Genomic DNA, 16,234 nt, shown 5'->3' on the forward strand with positions numbered 1-16,234 from the left:
GCACATGCGCCAGATATCCATTAAAGACTAGGAAAAGAGGAGAGGGAGATAGGGTACTTTTGTTTCAAGCCAAAAAATGCTGGACTCCATGGTCTAGTAAGTATGTTTTTTTAACTTTTGCGACAGGGACAAGAGTTAGTCAGGCCATAGATCATGTAATTTTAATTCTTTCAGCCACGTGTGGAAGGAAAGAAAATTGCTTGATTCCCTCATCAAAATAGTCAATGTTTATGGGGGAATCACTCCTACAGCATTATCGACTTCTGCCAACGGGAAGCCTTCCCTGCCGGCAGAACACGATAATAAGTGTTGCTGGCCATAGCCAACGGCACTTATCATTCGGGAAAAACCTGACAGGCTAGTTGTACACAAGTCAATTGATAGCTGACCATGGTGCCAGTACATGGATCGAAATTGGTCCGGTCCCTGCTGAACCAGATGAATTTCTATCCATGTATGGCTAAAGACATTTTTTGGGGAAGATTAGGATGGGTTACAATCCTCTTTAATGCTGTAGTAAATCACAAAATAAAAACATTAAAAAATCCTTTCCCTGCAGGTTAAGAGCATAACATGCTACTATGCACCACATACTAGTATATTATGAAAGGCTTCCCTGAAAACGAAGCCCTCCAGAGGCACACTGTCACCACTGACAGGACTTTCATCTTCATCCGGTCTTCCTTCTAAGTTTGCAGGCTCCGGCTGGATGAATGGCCAAGCTCTGATGACATCACTGCTGTGCAAGTACATAGGAGTTATGGCCAAGGGACTGCACCTACTCTACAGGCTAGCTGCTGGTTTAGGTTTAAGGGAACATGTACCCTTGTACCATGAATATGAACCAGTGCAAAAAAATCTTCTTAAAAAATGGTTTTAAATTATCAGCAAATTAAATTTTCCTTGTTGCTCTTAATAAAAAAGGGGGTCCTTTGGAGTCAGCTGTGTGCTGTTTTTCTTTTTTAAAAAGAAACCATCCATAATATACAGTATAAGCAGCCATATTTGAACTGGATAGACTATGCTGCTGCCTGTGGCCCATGGGTATGGGAAGTATGGAAGAAGCCTATGCAGGATGGAATAATTTCAATAAGATGTTTGACAGGGAAGGCAGAAGATAGTGCTGCCCCCCCCCCCCCCCCTATATTAGGTCCTGAGTAACCTAAGCACAAATTCAAAATAAACAAAAATGTAGGCTTTATAATAAAATAAATGGAAGTAATAAATTGTGCATTAATTGCATTTTATTATTATTATTATTATACAGTATTTATTTAGCGCTGTTTGCTCAGCGCTGTACATTACAATGGGAGACAATACACGAGACCGTACAAAACCAATACAATGCAAAACATGAGGGTTTGAGGGCCCTGCTCCTTGGAGCTTACAATCTAGGAGGGAGGGGATAGTGGTACGGGAGGAATAGCTGTGGGGGATGGAGTGGTAGGAGGAGTGGAGGAGATCGGCAATTTGCATGAAAGTAGGCATGTCAGTGTGTAGGCAGGTCTCCAAGGGACATGCTGTAGAACACAAGCCACTTCCAGCGGCTTTTGGGAAAGTTTGAAAAGCTTTGAGAGTGCACAAGGATGCCCATTGACTCCTGCTGCTGTCAATCACAGCCAGTGAGCCAATGAAGAGAAAGCAAGGAAGGAGGGGGCGAGTCCGAGCCACGGCTCTACGTGTCTTATGGACACAGAGCAGAGGCCTGGGGAAAAGCACACAGCGGTGCCCCCAGAGTGAGCGGCTTTCCCTGGGGCACTGCTTGAGGGGAAGGAGCCAGGAGAACCGATGGGGACCCAAAAAGAAGAGGATAGGGGTTGCTCTGTGCAAAATCGCTGCACAGACCAGGTAAGTATAGATATGTTTGTTTAAAAAAAAAAAAAAGAAGTATTAGTGTCATTTTAATACCAAAACAGCCAAAGTTGGGTCCAAATCTAAGTATGGATGGAACCATCAGCTCATCCCTAAGTCTGATACAGCTTTCTAATTAGGTGCAATTTATTGCTGAGATTTGTGCACAATTTGATGGTCATCTATGCTCAGCCATATAGTACTTACTTAGTAGTTATTTACTTAGTGGCCATCACATATGCTTTCTGACCTTTTTTCTTCTTCAGGGAATGACTTGCTGTAACTCTGACCTTCATCTGTATCTGCAGCAGTGTATATACCTTAGGCTGTAGCTGGGCCTATAACTGGATGGAGGTCTGCTGCAGTGCCAATATGATCACCAGTCAGATGGTGCTAAACACATATGGCTGAGCCACCTTTTTTGCAAAATCTGCAGGAACACAGAGACAGGAAATGACATCATAACCGCATAGTTTCACTAGGAAGAATGTTACATTTTACAAGCATTGAATATAACACCACCACCTAGTGGCATAACTAATAATCGCAGCATATGTGTGAATGGTTGTTGCACCTATGTTTGTATATACAGCATGCTAACAATTTTACTTCTGACTTGGTATTCTGCCAGATCATGTTTGCTGCCTACAAAGCACCCCCTGGGCCTGAGAGTCATCCAGCAACCAAGTCCATTCCTACTATCATTGGCTCTGATGAACATTAGGCACTTCTAGAACCAGACCTTTGGTTAGATTCTTCTTCTAACTGCTCTTGACACAGAAAATCCCCGTTTTACTAATTCCAGTCTTTGCATTTCTGCACGTCAGAAAGTATGTATTGTTAATTAATCTTAGTTTGTTGTTTCTATAATTTCCAGAGGATTTGGTGTAGACACAAGGAGCCAGGGATTTAGACTACTTCTGAGTGTGGCTGCAGCCTCCTGATAGTCATGCTGTTTCATGCAACCTTGATGTTCTCACCAGACTACATTAACATGGATCAAGGGAATGGAGATGAGCCCGTTATAAATAAACATGGGCAAGCATATTTCTTTTTAACCACTTGCCCACCTGAGGATTTACCCTCCTTTCTGACCAGGCCATTTTTTGCATTAATGTGCTGTGCTACTATAACTGACAATTGTGCGGTCATGCAACGCTGCACCCAAATTAAATTTAAGTCCTTTTTTCCCACTAGTTGAGCTTTCTTTGGTGGTATTTGATCGCCTGTGTGCTTTTTATTTTTTGTGCTATAAAAAAAAAAAGTTTGACAATTTTGAGAGAAAAACAATATTTTTGACTTTTTGCTATTAAACATGTCCAGTAAAAAAATTAAAAAATCAAATTTGACATAAATTTACGCCAAAATGTATTCTGCTACATGCCTTTGCTAAAATAAATCCCAATACGTGTAAATTAATTGGTTTACGTGAAAGTTATAGCATTTGCAAATGGCGATATATATTGTGATTATTTTTTTAAAGTTTTACTAGTGTAGGGAACTGTATTTGTATACACTAGTTGTGGTTTGTTTACATTCATATACAGCCACTACCATAGAGGTCCCATTACAGACAAGTCCCTAGGTGTGCTTCCTGCCCCTACAAGGAGGTCAAGAATCCTCAGGATGTTATATAGTTTGTTTTCCAGGAAGTATCAGGCAGAGGGTGCCAGCCTGCCATGTGCTGTGTATCTGGGGAGAACTGTATGGGGATTCTGTGAGTAATGATCCAGATTAACAAGGCTGCTATCTATGTAGTTGTTACTGAAGCAGATTAGGTCTGCTTCTGTTATATTTCAACTTCTGTCTTGGAACCCTAATATCTCTGAAAGAGATTTGTGGTTCATTATCATTATTCCATTTACACACTGCAGAATCCTTATAGTTGTTTATATATATATATATATATATATATAGATCAGTGTTTTCACCTGCATAAGACTCAGGTGAACTTTCTGTTAATTGCAGTGCATCCTCGCAGCCTCTTTGCTTAACCACTTGCCTACCAGGCACTTATACCCCCTTCCTTACCAGGCCAATTTTCAGCTTTCAGCGCTGCCGCACTTTGATTGACAATTGCGCGGTCATGCAACATTGTACCCATATGAAATTTTGATCATTTTTTTCTCACAAATAGAGCTTCTTTTGGTGGTATTTAATCGCCACTGGGCGCTTTACTTTTTGCGCTATAAATTAAAAAAGTGCAAAAAATTTGAAAAAAAAAAAAAAAGTTTCTTTGTTTCTATTATAAAATTTTTCAAACAGGTATTTTTTCTCCTTCACTGATGTGCGTTGATGAGGCAGCACTGATGGGCACTGATAGGCGGCACTGATGGGCACTGATAGGCAGCACTAAAGGGCACTGATAGGCAGTACTAATGAGGTGGCACGGATAGGCGGCACTGATAGGCAGCACTAATGAGGTGTCACGGATAGGCGGCACTAATATGCAGCACTGATAGGCGGCACTGATAGGTGTCACTGATGATGGGTACTGATAGATGGCACTGACTGGCATCACTGCTGGGTACTGACTGGCGGCACTGACTGGCACAACCGCTGGGCACTGACTGGCGGCACTGACTGGCAGCACTGCTGGGCTGCACTGGTGGGTGGCACTGGTGGGCAGCACTGGTGGGTGGGCACAGGTGGGTGGCACTGGTGGGCACAGGTGGGTGGCACTGGTGGGCACAGGTGGGTGGGCACAGGTGGGTGGCACTGCTGGGCACAGGTAGGTGGCACTTCTGGGCACAGGTGTGTGACACTGCAGAGTGGCATAGGTGGGTGCACTGCTGGGCACAGGTGGGCGGAGCTAGTGGGCGCACTGCTGGGCACAGATGGGCGGAACTTGTGGGTGGCACTGCTGGGCACCAATCATCAGGGCACTGATCATCAGTGCCCTGATGATCGGTGCCGATCCTCGCTCTGACAACTGCCGGTTCTCGGCAGTACTTTCCTCACGATCTGACAGCGTGAGGAAAGTGCAGCCGAGAACCGGCACTTGCATTTCCCTGTGATCAGCGTGTCATTGGACACCGCTGATCACGTGGTAAAAGGCCGTTATGATCGGCCTTTTACCACATCTCGTGATCAGGTGTGTCCGTGGGACACAGCGATCACGGAGATCGCCGGGTGCGCGCCCCCTGGGGCGCGCAGGAGAGCGCGTTCTGGGGGGACGTCATATGACGTCCACCCAGAACTGGCCGGCCGCAGTGAAGCCGTCATTCGGCTATCTGCGGTCGGCAACTAGTTAAAGCCATAGCACTCTTATTGGTCTGGATCTCTCTTTAGCTAGGATTAGCATAGGGAGTGTTGGATGGATTAGGCTAGAGGTAGGTTAGGCATCTGACGGCCACTTAGACAGATAGAGGCCCGGTTGCAGTGACAGCCCAGTTTAGGGATAGGGACTAAGAGTAAGGAGAGATAGGGCATTTTATCCTCTTAGGTGATGCATCGCTGATCATCAGACAAGCAGTGCATTCATCCGCATAGAACGTGTTACTTGGACGCCATCACAGCATCTAAAGTGGAAGCGTGCATCTTATTAACTCTCACCTCTCCAGGGGCCCTTGCAACCGGACTGCGCTATAACCCATGGTTGGAGGTATTCTGTACACCACATGCACATATACCCGGGTATAATTGCAACCTCCCAATTTATGGTAAATTGTAATTCCTGAATGTTATTCTTATGCATCCTGTTTTATGTGGCTGCTTTATATAAACTTTGCATTAATCTCATACAGGTGTGGTGACATGTTTTCATGTTAGAAATATAAGCTGGGTGCATTAATACTGCTATGTATAGTTACTTTAAGTTGTCTACCTGTTACATTCCTAGAAAGGGGTGAGCCTCCTCAATTGCAGGATCCCTATTCTAGGTGGAGGCACTGCCATTTGTATTATCACAACCCCCTCTTCCATATAGCGAAGGCTCAGGATTGCCTACTCATATACAGGTTAGCGCCATAGCTTGTTTGGTGTGGGCCATTTCACATAACCCCCCCCCAAAACAGGGCTGCACTAGTAATGGTGGCGATCAGCGACTTATAGCGGGAATGCAGTGGACATTCTGACACTGGGAGGAACTGGCTTGGTGCCACTGACATCCCCAGTGAAACCAATACAGTGATCAGTGCTAAAAAAAAAAAGCACTGACACTGTACTAATGGCACTGGGCAGGAAGGGGTTAACATGAGGGGCGATCAAAGGGTTAATTGTGTGCTGGGAATGTTTTAATAGGGGGCGGTGTCAGTGTTCTTCACTGTAATCACACTGCTTTGGATGGCTGTGCCGTGCCGGGACCTGGCAATTGACAGCCGCTACAGCAAGTGGCGGCGCGGGTAGGGCGCACGTGCCCCCTACCTGGAAATGAAAAAACGTGTATATATACGTGATTTTGCGCACTTGTGCGGCCCTGCAGCAGTATTTCTGCTATAGGGCGGTTGGGAAGCGGTTAAAGAAGGAGAAAACAAGTCTCTCTCTCTCTCTCTCTCTTTATTTTCTGGGGGTACCAGAGTAAGTGGGACCAGCACCATGATTGCGGCTTTTCAGATGAGGAGGGGAGAGGGTCAAAAAAGAGCGAGAGTGCAGGGGAGGAAGTACAAAAGTATAGCAATGTAGCATACCTCCTAAGGAACTGCTGGTGAATTTGATCCTATTTCCACCTTATCGCACACACAGCCAGGCACACAGCATTTTCTTTATTCTTCCACTGGCTCAGAAAACAGAGTTCTCAGAGTTCTTTTTTAGGGTTTTTATTGGGAACGATGAACTGGGGTAAAGGGATCATGGGACACCCCGGAACTGTAAAACTAGATAACTTCAGGACATCTGAATTTCTGGCTGCCCTTTACAGAATGACTGATTACACTGCACAAACTGCTAAATGCCCCACAGGATCTCTCATGCTGTAGGTGACCTGTATTCCTTCCAGATTTAAACAAAGCTAAACACAGTCACTATTCCTCCAGCACTGAGGGTCAGCTATTCCCTGGATCATCGGTTGTCTCCTGCCAATATCCCTAGGCTCTTTCAAGTGAGGGAAATGTAGACTCACACCACCATAGGACAGCTGGACTCTTTCCCACCAACTTCCTCCTGGCTCTCTCCAGAGCTGCTCCAAACCCAACTTGATCCCTGGACTTGAACTTGCAAATAGACCCCCTATCTGAGACTATCTGGAACCTTGATGCCTTCACAAAAAGTTTCAACTTGACCCCGGGACTTGAACTTGCAAATAGCCCCCCAACTAAGCCTATCTGGGACCTTGATGTCTTCCCAAAGGTTTCTCTAGCTCTCCTGCCCTGGGGGCAGAGCTCCTGCACAGGGCTTTCCTTCTGCATGATTGGACCCAGGAACACTGCACTCTGCTGCTCAGGCCTTAGACTACTTATGGGCGCTCTCACTACCTACTGCGCACACCTTCCCAGGGACTGGCTGGAGTTCCATAAATATTCAGGCTGCCTACTCTGTCCTTCCTCCTCCTATGTTTCTAGAATCCTCTAGAAGACAGGGAGAAGTAACAGAGCAGTAAAACACTGAGCAGCCCTGGCCAATCAATCCACTGCTCCTCTGATTATGAGGAGCAAAACTAGATTTTCCTAGCAGCATTCTCTATACTAATAGGCTGCTACAAGAGAAAGAGAAGATGGTAGAGCTTTCTATGAGGAGGTATATGCATGTCTCATTACAGTCACAAATTCCAAAAATAAGTGGTTTATTCCTAATTTCAGAACAGCATGCAGAGCAATTCCAGTTGGTCCACCTATTCAACAGGTTTACAGAACAGAGAGAGATAATGTGAGAGAAAGAGAAAGAGATAGAGTAAGCACAATTCCAGTGATATATCTCGTAGACCTACTACTGCAGACGGCATGGTCACTTGTTGGTCTGACAGAATCCACAAGCATCTCAACTCTTCCAAAAGACACAGACATTGAATCCAACTTAAAGCAGAGTTCCAGCTGAAAAAAAAAAATAAGTCAGCAGCTGCAAAAATTGTAGCTGCTGACTTTTAAAGTACAGCCACTCACCTGTCCCTAGGTCAAGCGGTGTCCTCACCAAGGCTGGTTTCACCAACCGTCTTCTCTCCTCAGCACCGGCATTTTCAGTGACAGCTTGCAGCTTCACAGCCGGGTGTGAGAAGCGCTGCACTTTGTGAATGGCCCCATAGTCTTCTTGGACCTGTCACATGTCCCAGAAGACTACAGGGAATGAGGGGGGAGGACAACTTTCACTTCAGACCGCCTAGGCAATCGCAGCGGAAGTGGGAGCGGGTATTTGTCAAATTTGGGTACCCGCTCCGCCCCTTTCCCCAAAGGTGCCAATCCTTAATGAGGAGCGGGGGACAAAGGATTAAAGCGGAACTTCCCCTTTTGGGTGTAGCTCCCCTTTAACTTGCAATACAGAGGAAGTTTCCCCAGTCTATTGACGTGTATAGAGACAATGGCTTTCCTAAGCCCTGACTCTGCCATAGAAAGTGACATTAAACTGACCAGTATATGGCAGCTTGAACTGTACTATCACCAAACAGAAGGAAAAACAGCGGAACATACCAAGGGCACAAAAATAAATGGTCTGTTCTGGCTGCACAGGGAGAATGATATATAGAAACAATGCCTGATGCCCAGGAGAGATATTAGAGAATTATAGTTCTGTTACAAAGCACACTTTGCGGGGCTTGTTGAATTTCATGGAAATGGTTTATGAGATTAAAGTAATTTGTGTGACCTTGAGAAACATGTAGTGCCAATTCGAAGCTGGAGATGTAAATGCTTCCCCACCAGTGCTCAGAATAAAGGAGCAGGCATCCAGATGCACTAATCCAAGAGTGTCGGCATAAAGGGAATAGATCACCACTCAGTCGAGCCCATGGTCATTAAAGTGTTGGCCTCAATCAGCATTGCTCCACTGCCAAGCCCCTGATGCAGTTCACCCCACCGGGCCTAGTCATAGAGGTCATAGAGGTTATAGTCTATGGCTAAGCCCTGGTTGGTGGGGCGAAAATGCATCAGGGGGCTTGGCAGTGGGGCAGCACTGGCTAAGGCCAAAGACGTTAACGAGCATTGGGTCGGTTGAGTGTCATCCTATTCCTTTAATTTCTGGGACCTTTGCTACAGTTCCTTGGGTAATCTTAATAGTTCACAGATTTAAGCAGAACTAAACTCTCTTAAACACTTCCAGTCCGGACACTTTTACCCCCTTCCTGTCCAGGCCAATTTTCAGCTTTCAGCGCTATCACACTTTAAATGACAATTGCGCAGTCATGCAACACTGTACCCATATGAATTTTTTTTGCATTTTTTGAGACAGAAAAAACTTTATTTTGGTGGTATTTATTCACCACTGGGATTTTTATTTTGCTATATAAATGAAAAAGTCCAAAAATTTTGAAAAAAAGTGTTTTTCTCATAAAAGTTTGCAAATAAATAATCTTTCTTCAGAAATCTTGGCCAAACTTCTTCAGTTATCTTTTTAGCAAAAAAAAAAATAATAACCCAAATTAGTTTATAAGCAAAAATTATAATTTTTCCAATTTTTTTTTACATTTTTATTTAATTTTTTTATATTATTATTATTTATTTATATATTTTTTATTTAACCACTTCTAGTCCGGACAATTTTACCCCCTTCCTGTCCAGGGCAATTTTCAGCTTTCAGCGCTATCACACTTTGAATGACAATTGCGCGGTCATGCAACACCGTACCCATATGAATTTTTTTAGCATTTTTTGAGACAGATAAAACTTTATTTTGGTGGTATTTTTTTCACCACTGGGATTTTTATTTTACTATATAAATGAAAAAGTCCAAAAATTTTGAAAAAAAGTGTTTTTCTCATAAAAGTTTGCAAATAAATAATCTTTCTTCAGAAATCTTGGCCAAACTTCTTCAGTTATCTTTTTAGCAAAAAAAAAAAAATAACCCAAATTAGTTTATAAGCAAAAATTAAAATTTTTCAAAACTTTTTTTACATTTTTATTTTATATTTTTATATTATTATTTTTTATTTTTTTTAACATACCGTCACCCTAGCAGTACAGTGTCACCATAGTGACACTGTACTAATTGTGGGGGGTGATGAAAAGATTTTATTTTTATTTTTTTTTTACACTGATTGCTTTTACACCCAGAAAGACTGTAAAAGCAATAATTTCTCCTTCTCTCTGGCTGCATTCTTGCAGCCATTGAGAAATACTGTGCGAGCTGTGATTGGTCACAGCCTGGCACATGGTACAAGGCTGTTGTGAATAGCTTTGTACCATATGATCTCTGGGATCATTTACAGATTTCATACGTAGTAAGCAATGATGTCAGGAAGTGACATGTTGCTTACTACTCATGTGATCACTGATTGGCCAATCAGTGATCACATGATCGGGACCTCACACAGAGGTCCTGTACAACGATCGGTGTTCCACTGTGTCTGTAGTGCTACCTGCCCCCAGGGATTGCGCATAAGCAGTGAGCAGGGAGGATGTTTATAAACGGCAACCCGCTCCTGCACTGCTCCTGTCTGGCAGTTTATATACATGGGCCGGACGGGAAGTGCTTAATCAACAATAAAGTGTGATATATCGCAGATTACCAATCATTAGATGTGGCGGCTACACTAGTATCCTCTTCTTTGGCTTTTCCCCCATTTTCTGTTTTCACCTGGTGATCTGGACAGTAACACAACTCCTGTATTAGAGTGCCTTCACTCTGGATGAAGGAGCACAGGAGGCACAGTATACAGCATCCTTGTCAGTCTGGGGAGAGGGGGGTGTTAAATGTACCAGCAGATTTAAATACACTAATAAACTGAAGCCAAACTCCAGCCAATACTTTATAAGCAGTTACAGCAAAGAGCTTTATTTTCCTATTGGGAAGGTTTTACATGAACAAACAAAAGCTGATCATTTGAACCTCTTCGTGGATGGGCCTTGATGGCAAGTGACCGCAAATTTGTGTACCAAAATGTAAACAAGTCTGTACTGACAGGGCACGCCCTGTACACTCCCGACACCTAATGGCCAATCACGGTGGTCACATTATCATAAACCCCGCCCCACCTCCCGGCATCTGAAACCCCCTAAAGGGCCAGGGGGCACCGATGTTAAGGAATTAAATACCCCTGTCAGTGTTAAATAGTTTGTCTCATCTATGTAAACTGATACAATCTTCTGGAGAGCTTGTGCTTTTGAAAAACAACAGACTTACTGGCTGGATTACCAGATGCAAATAGAAGAAAAAAAAAACTAAAAAAAGAAAATGAATGCAGATATCATAATAAATATTTACTTTTGGGATGAATACTGCTTTCACTATTTTTAATCCTTATGCTACTAGCATTACTAAATAGATAGGAAGGTATATTATATTTACTTGTTTTAAAGTTTTTTTATTACATTCTTCAGTTGCTTCCTGGTTTGTGGCCTAGGCCAGTGGTCGGCAAGCCGCGGCTCGCGAGCCACATGCGGCTCTTTACACTCTTTAATGCGGCTCTTCTGTGTGCTGGGCACCCGCTCCCCTCCCTCCTCTCGGGCGGCCGCCCCAAAAGTCAGGACTCTGCAGCTAGCCCAGCAATGGGCAAACTACGGCCCGGCGGACCTTTTAATCCGGCCCGCGGAGCGTGGCAAATATTGGCTGTCAGGATGTAGGCGGGGCAGCCAGGATGTAGGCGGGGCAGCGTGACGAACTCCTCTCCTCTCACAGTCCGCCCTGAAGACCGGAACGGCGCGGGAACACGGCGAGAGGAACGCGCGGAGCAAAGGTAAGTGAATTGACACAATATGGGGAATGAATTACTATAGGGGGGATGAATTACTATATGGGGGATGAATTACTATATGGGGGATTAATTACTATATGGGGGATGAATTACTATGGGGGATGAATTACTATATGGGGGATGAATTACTATGGGGGATGAATTACTATATGGGGGATGAATTACTATGGGGGATGAATTTCTATATGGGGGATGTATTTTCAGTTTTAAAAATGTGGCTCTCAAAATAAATTTCAATCGTGGTTTTGGCGAGATTTGGCTCAGTTGAAAAAAAAGGTTGCCCACCACTGGCCTAGGCCAAATGATGTCTTATATCCCAGGAGTCTGCATGGCAGGAAGGGCTTTTTTAGCTGAGCACACCTTCCTGCCTGCACGCCTGATCTAAGGGCAGATGAATTCCATCAACAAAATAAAGCATGGGTACATGGATGGATTGGTAAGTTTGCTTTGAATATTAAAAAAATATGAAAAATATTTAAATTTTTTTTAAATAGTAACGCATTAAATGAACTAAACAGCATTTTCATTTTGGTAGTGCAAAGATACAGTTTAGTTCTGCTTCAACTTTACCTCCTGCCCAGTGCTGCTGTTTACTTACAAACTTGGTTTACGCTTTCTGTTCCTTCACAGCAGAAAGACTAACTTGGATTATTCTTCTACTTCTTCATAGATCACGATTCCTTTTTGACGAAGACGAAATCACTTCTGTACAATCAAGACCCCTACCGAAAGACAGCATCACCCCCCACCCACTGCTTACATCCAATGGAAAATTAAACAGGAATTTAAAAGAACTGTAAATAAATTGTTTATGTGGGCTATTAAACAACCGTCACAAACACAGCTTATCTGTAGCATGTGTTGTTAGCTTTATGTTAAATTTATATTAGCATTCCTTTTATTTCTCTTCCTTTTCCCCCCTTGAGATTTTCTCATTATTTTTAAATATTTTTACCGCATTTGCATTTTAATGTAAAGTCGCACCATTTACAGTGCACGGCATACTGCGTCTGTGCGCCTTTTTAGGTGATGTACTGCTCCACGCTGATAACGCTCATGGTTAAACATGGAACAATAAACAATGTAGTATGTTTGATACATGACTTCTAAGAGCTAATGGGGTTTTATATCCTTATATAGATCCCGATTTATTTGCATTATGGCTATGAAACCAGCGCAGGGAAATATTTGGACCAACAAATATCTGAGCTGGTGAACACATGAAATATTTGCTGACCCACTTTAATACATAACAGCAATTAAAGGCTCTTCCTTCTCTTGCTTTACAGTTATTTCATACAGGAATAGCAGAGAGCAAATCTCTCCAGATTTGGTATAGTTGAGCATATGCTATTTTTTCCAACTAGCTATATTTTGAAAGATGCTTAAAATATTTCCAGAACTGTATGCATTTATTTCAGTAAACCAATTTTTTTTATTACTATTCCACTCTATGTAGTCGACTTACCATGTATGCATAGAGTTCTGCACATGGTACTGATGTTTGAACAACAGAAATTCCTGGCAGGAAAAAAGAGCAAAGGTGAGCTGTATAGCCCATGTTCATATTTGTGCTTATATGCACGTACATGTAAAGTCAGGAGCAGGGGCGGACTGACAACTCATGGGGCCCCCGGGCAATAGGGGATCATGGGACCCCTGTGTCCTTGCCCAAACTCAAAAAAGCCTATGAAAAAGGTACCAGGGACATCTCATGGGTCCCCCTACTGACCCCGGGCCCTTGGGCAGTGCCCAAGTTTCCAAATGGTCAGTCCGCCCCTGGTCAGGAGGAACATACTCTTCTATGGTTTTCTGGGACACTGGGGAAGCGATCCATTGGCTGCTGTCACCCCATGTGACTCTGGCATCCATCTTGGGTCAGGCAGAGTCTATTTAAGACCATGGCTACAGGGGTTGACGTGCATTTTTGAACAGAATAGGGACAGGTTACCCATCGGTCAGGGAGAGTGAATAGCAATAGGACAAGGATCCAGTCGAGTAAAGAGAGGATAAGAACACACTATCCTACCAGGAATCCTTTCATTAGGGCCCAAACCGGCCAGGTTACATTCCACCCTCAGGGACATGAGGAGCATATGCTATTTTTTCCAACTAGCTATATTTTGAAAGATGCTTAAAATATTTCCAGAACTGTATGCATTTATTTCAGTAAACCAATTCTTTTTAATACTATTCCACTCTATGTAGTCAACTTACCATGTATGCATAGAGTTCTGCACATGGTACTGATGTTTAAACAACAAAAATTCCTGGCAGGAAAAAAGAGCAAAGGTGAGCTGTATAGCCCATGTTCATATTTGTGCTTATTTGCACGTACATGTAAAGTCAGGAGCAGGGGCGGACTGACAACTCATGGGCCCCCCGGGCAATAGAGGATCATGGGGCCCCTGTGTCCTTGCCCAAACTCAAAAAAGCCTATGATAAAGGTTCAGGTCCAGGGACATCTCATGGGGCCTCCTACTGACCCCAGGCCCTCGGGCAGTGCCCGAGTTTCCAAATGGTCAGTCCGCCCCTGGTCAGGAGAAACATACTCTTCTGTGGTTTTCTGGGACACTGGGGAAGCGATCCATTGGCTGCTGTCACCCCATGTGACTCTGGCAGCCATTTTGGGTCAGGCAGAGTCTGTTTAAGACCCTGGCTCCAAAGGGTTGACGTGCATTTTTGCACAGAGTAGGGACAGGTTACCCATCGGTCAGGGAGAGTGAATAGCAGTAGGACAAGGATCCAGTCGAGTAAGGAGAGGATAAGGACACACTATCCTTCCAGGAATCCTTTCATTAGGGCCCAAACCGGCCAGGTCACATTCCACCCTCAGGGACATGAGGAGCATATGCTATTTTTTCCAACTAGCTATATTTTGAAAGATGCTTAAAATATTTCCAGAACTGTATGCATTTATTTCAGTAAACCAATTTTTTTTATTACTATTCCACTCTATGTAGTCGACTTACCATGTATGCATAGAGTTCTGCACATGGTACTGATGTTTGAACAACAGAAATTCCTGGCAGGAAAAAAGAGCAAAGGTGAGCTCTATAGCCCATGTTCATATTTGTGCTTATATGCACGTACACGTAAAGTCAGGGGGAACATACTCTTCTATGGTTTTCTGGGACACTGGGGAAGCGATCCATTGGCTGCTGTCACCCCATGTGACTCTGGCAGCCATATTGGGTCAGGCAGAATCTATTTAAGACCCTGGCTCCAGAGGATAAGGACACACTATCCTTCCAGGAATCCTTTTATTAGGGCACAAACTGGCCAGGTCATGTTCCACCCTCAGGGACATGAGGAGCATATGCTATTTTTTCCAACTAGCTATATTTTGAAAGATGCTTAAAATATTTCCAGAACTGTATGTATTTATTTCAGTAAACCATTTTTTTTAATTACTATTCCACTCTATGTAGTCAGTCGACTTACCATGTATGCATAGAGTTCTGCACATAGTACTGATGTTTGAACAATAGAAATTCCTGGCAGGAAAAAAGAGCAAAGGTGAGCTGTATAGCCCATGTTCATATTTGTGCTTATTTGCATGTACACGTAAAGTCAGGAGGAACATACTCTTCTATGGTTTTCTGGGACACTGGGGAAACGATCCATTGGCTGCTGTCACCCCATGTGACTCTGGCAGCCACCTTAAGTCAGGAAGAGTCTATTTAAGACCCTGGCTCCAGGGGTTGACGTATATTTTTGCACAGAGTAGGGACAGGTTACCCATCTGTCAGGAAGAGTGAATAGCAGTAGGAAAAGGATCCAGTCGACCAGCGCCGGACTGACAACTCATGGGGCCCTTGGGCAATGGGGGATCATGGGGCCCCTGTGTCCTTGCCCAAACTCAAAAAAGCCTATGAAAAAGGTACCAGGGGCATCTCATGGGGCCCCCTACTGACCCCGGGCCCTCGGCAGTGCCCGAGTTTCCAAATGGTCACTCCTCCCCTGCAGTAGACTAAGAATAGGATAAGGACACACTATCCTTCCAGGAATCCTTTTATTAGGGCACAAACCAGCCAGGTCACGTTCCACCCTCAGGGACATGAGGAGCATATGCTATTTTTTTCCAACTAGCTATATTTTGAAAGATGCTTAAAATATTTCCAGAACTGCATGCATTTATTTCAGTAAACCATTTTTTTTAATTACTATTCCACTCTAGGTAGTCAGTCGACTTACCATGTATGCATAGAGTTCTGCATATGGTACTGATGTTTGAACAACAGAAATTCCTGGCAGGAAAAAAGAGCAAAGGTGAGCTGTATAGCCCATGTTCATACTTGTGCTTATTTGCATGTACACGTAAAGTCAGGAGGAACATACTCTTCTACGGTTTTCTGGGACACTGGGGAAGCGATCCATTGGCGGCTGTCACCCCATGTGACTCTGGCAGCCATCTTGGGTCAGGCAGAGTTTATTTAAGACACTGGCTCCAGGGGTTGAAGTGCATTTTTGCAAAGTAGGGACAGGTTACCCATCTGTCAGGAAGAGTGAATAGCAGTTGGAAAAAGATCCAGTCGAGTACGATGAGGATAAGGACACAGTATCCTTCCAGGAATCCTTTGATTAGGGCACAAACCAGCCAGGTCA

The sequence above is a fragment of the Staurois parvus genome, unplaced genomic scaffold, assembly GCF_062004578.1.
Source record: "Staurois parvus isolate SC_StPar_1 unplaced genomic scaffold, SC_StPar_1.0 ptg000169l, whole genome shotgun sequence".
In the NCBI taxonomy this organism is placed as follows: Eukaryota; Metazoa; Chordata; class Amphibia; order Anura; family Ranidae; genus Staurois; species Staurois parvus.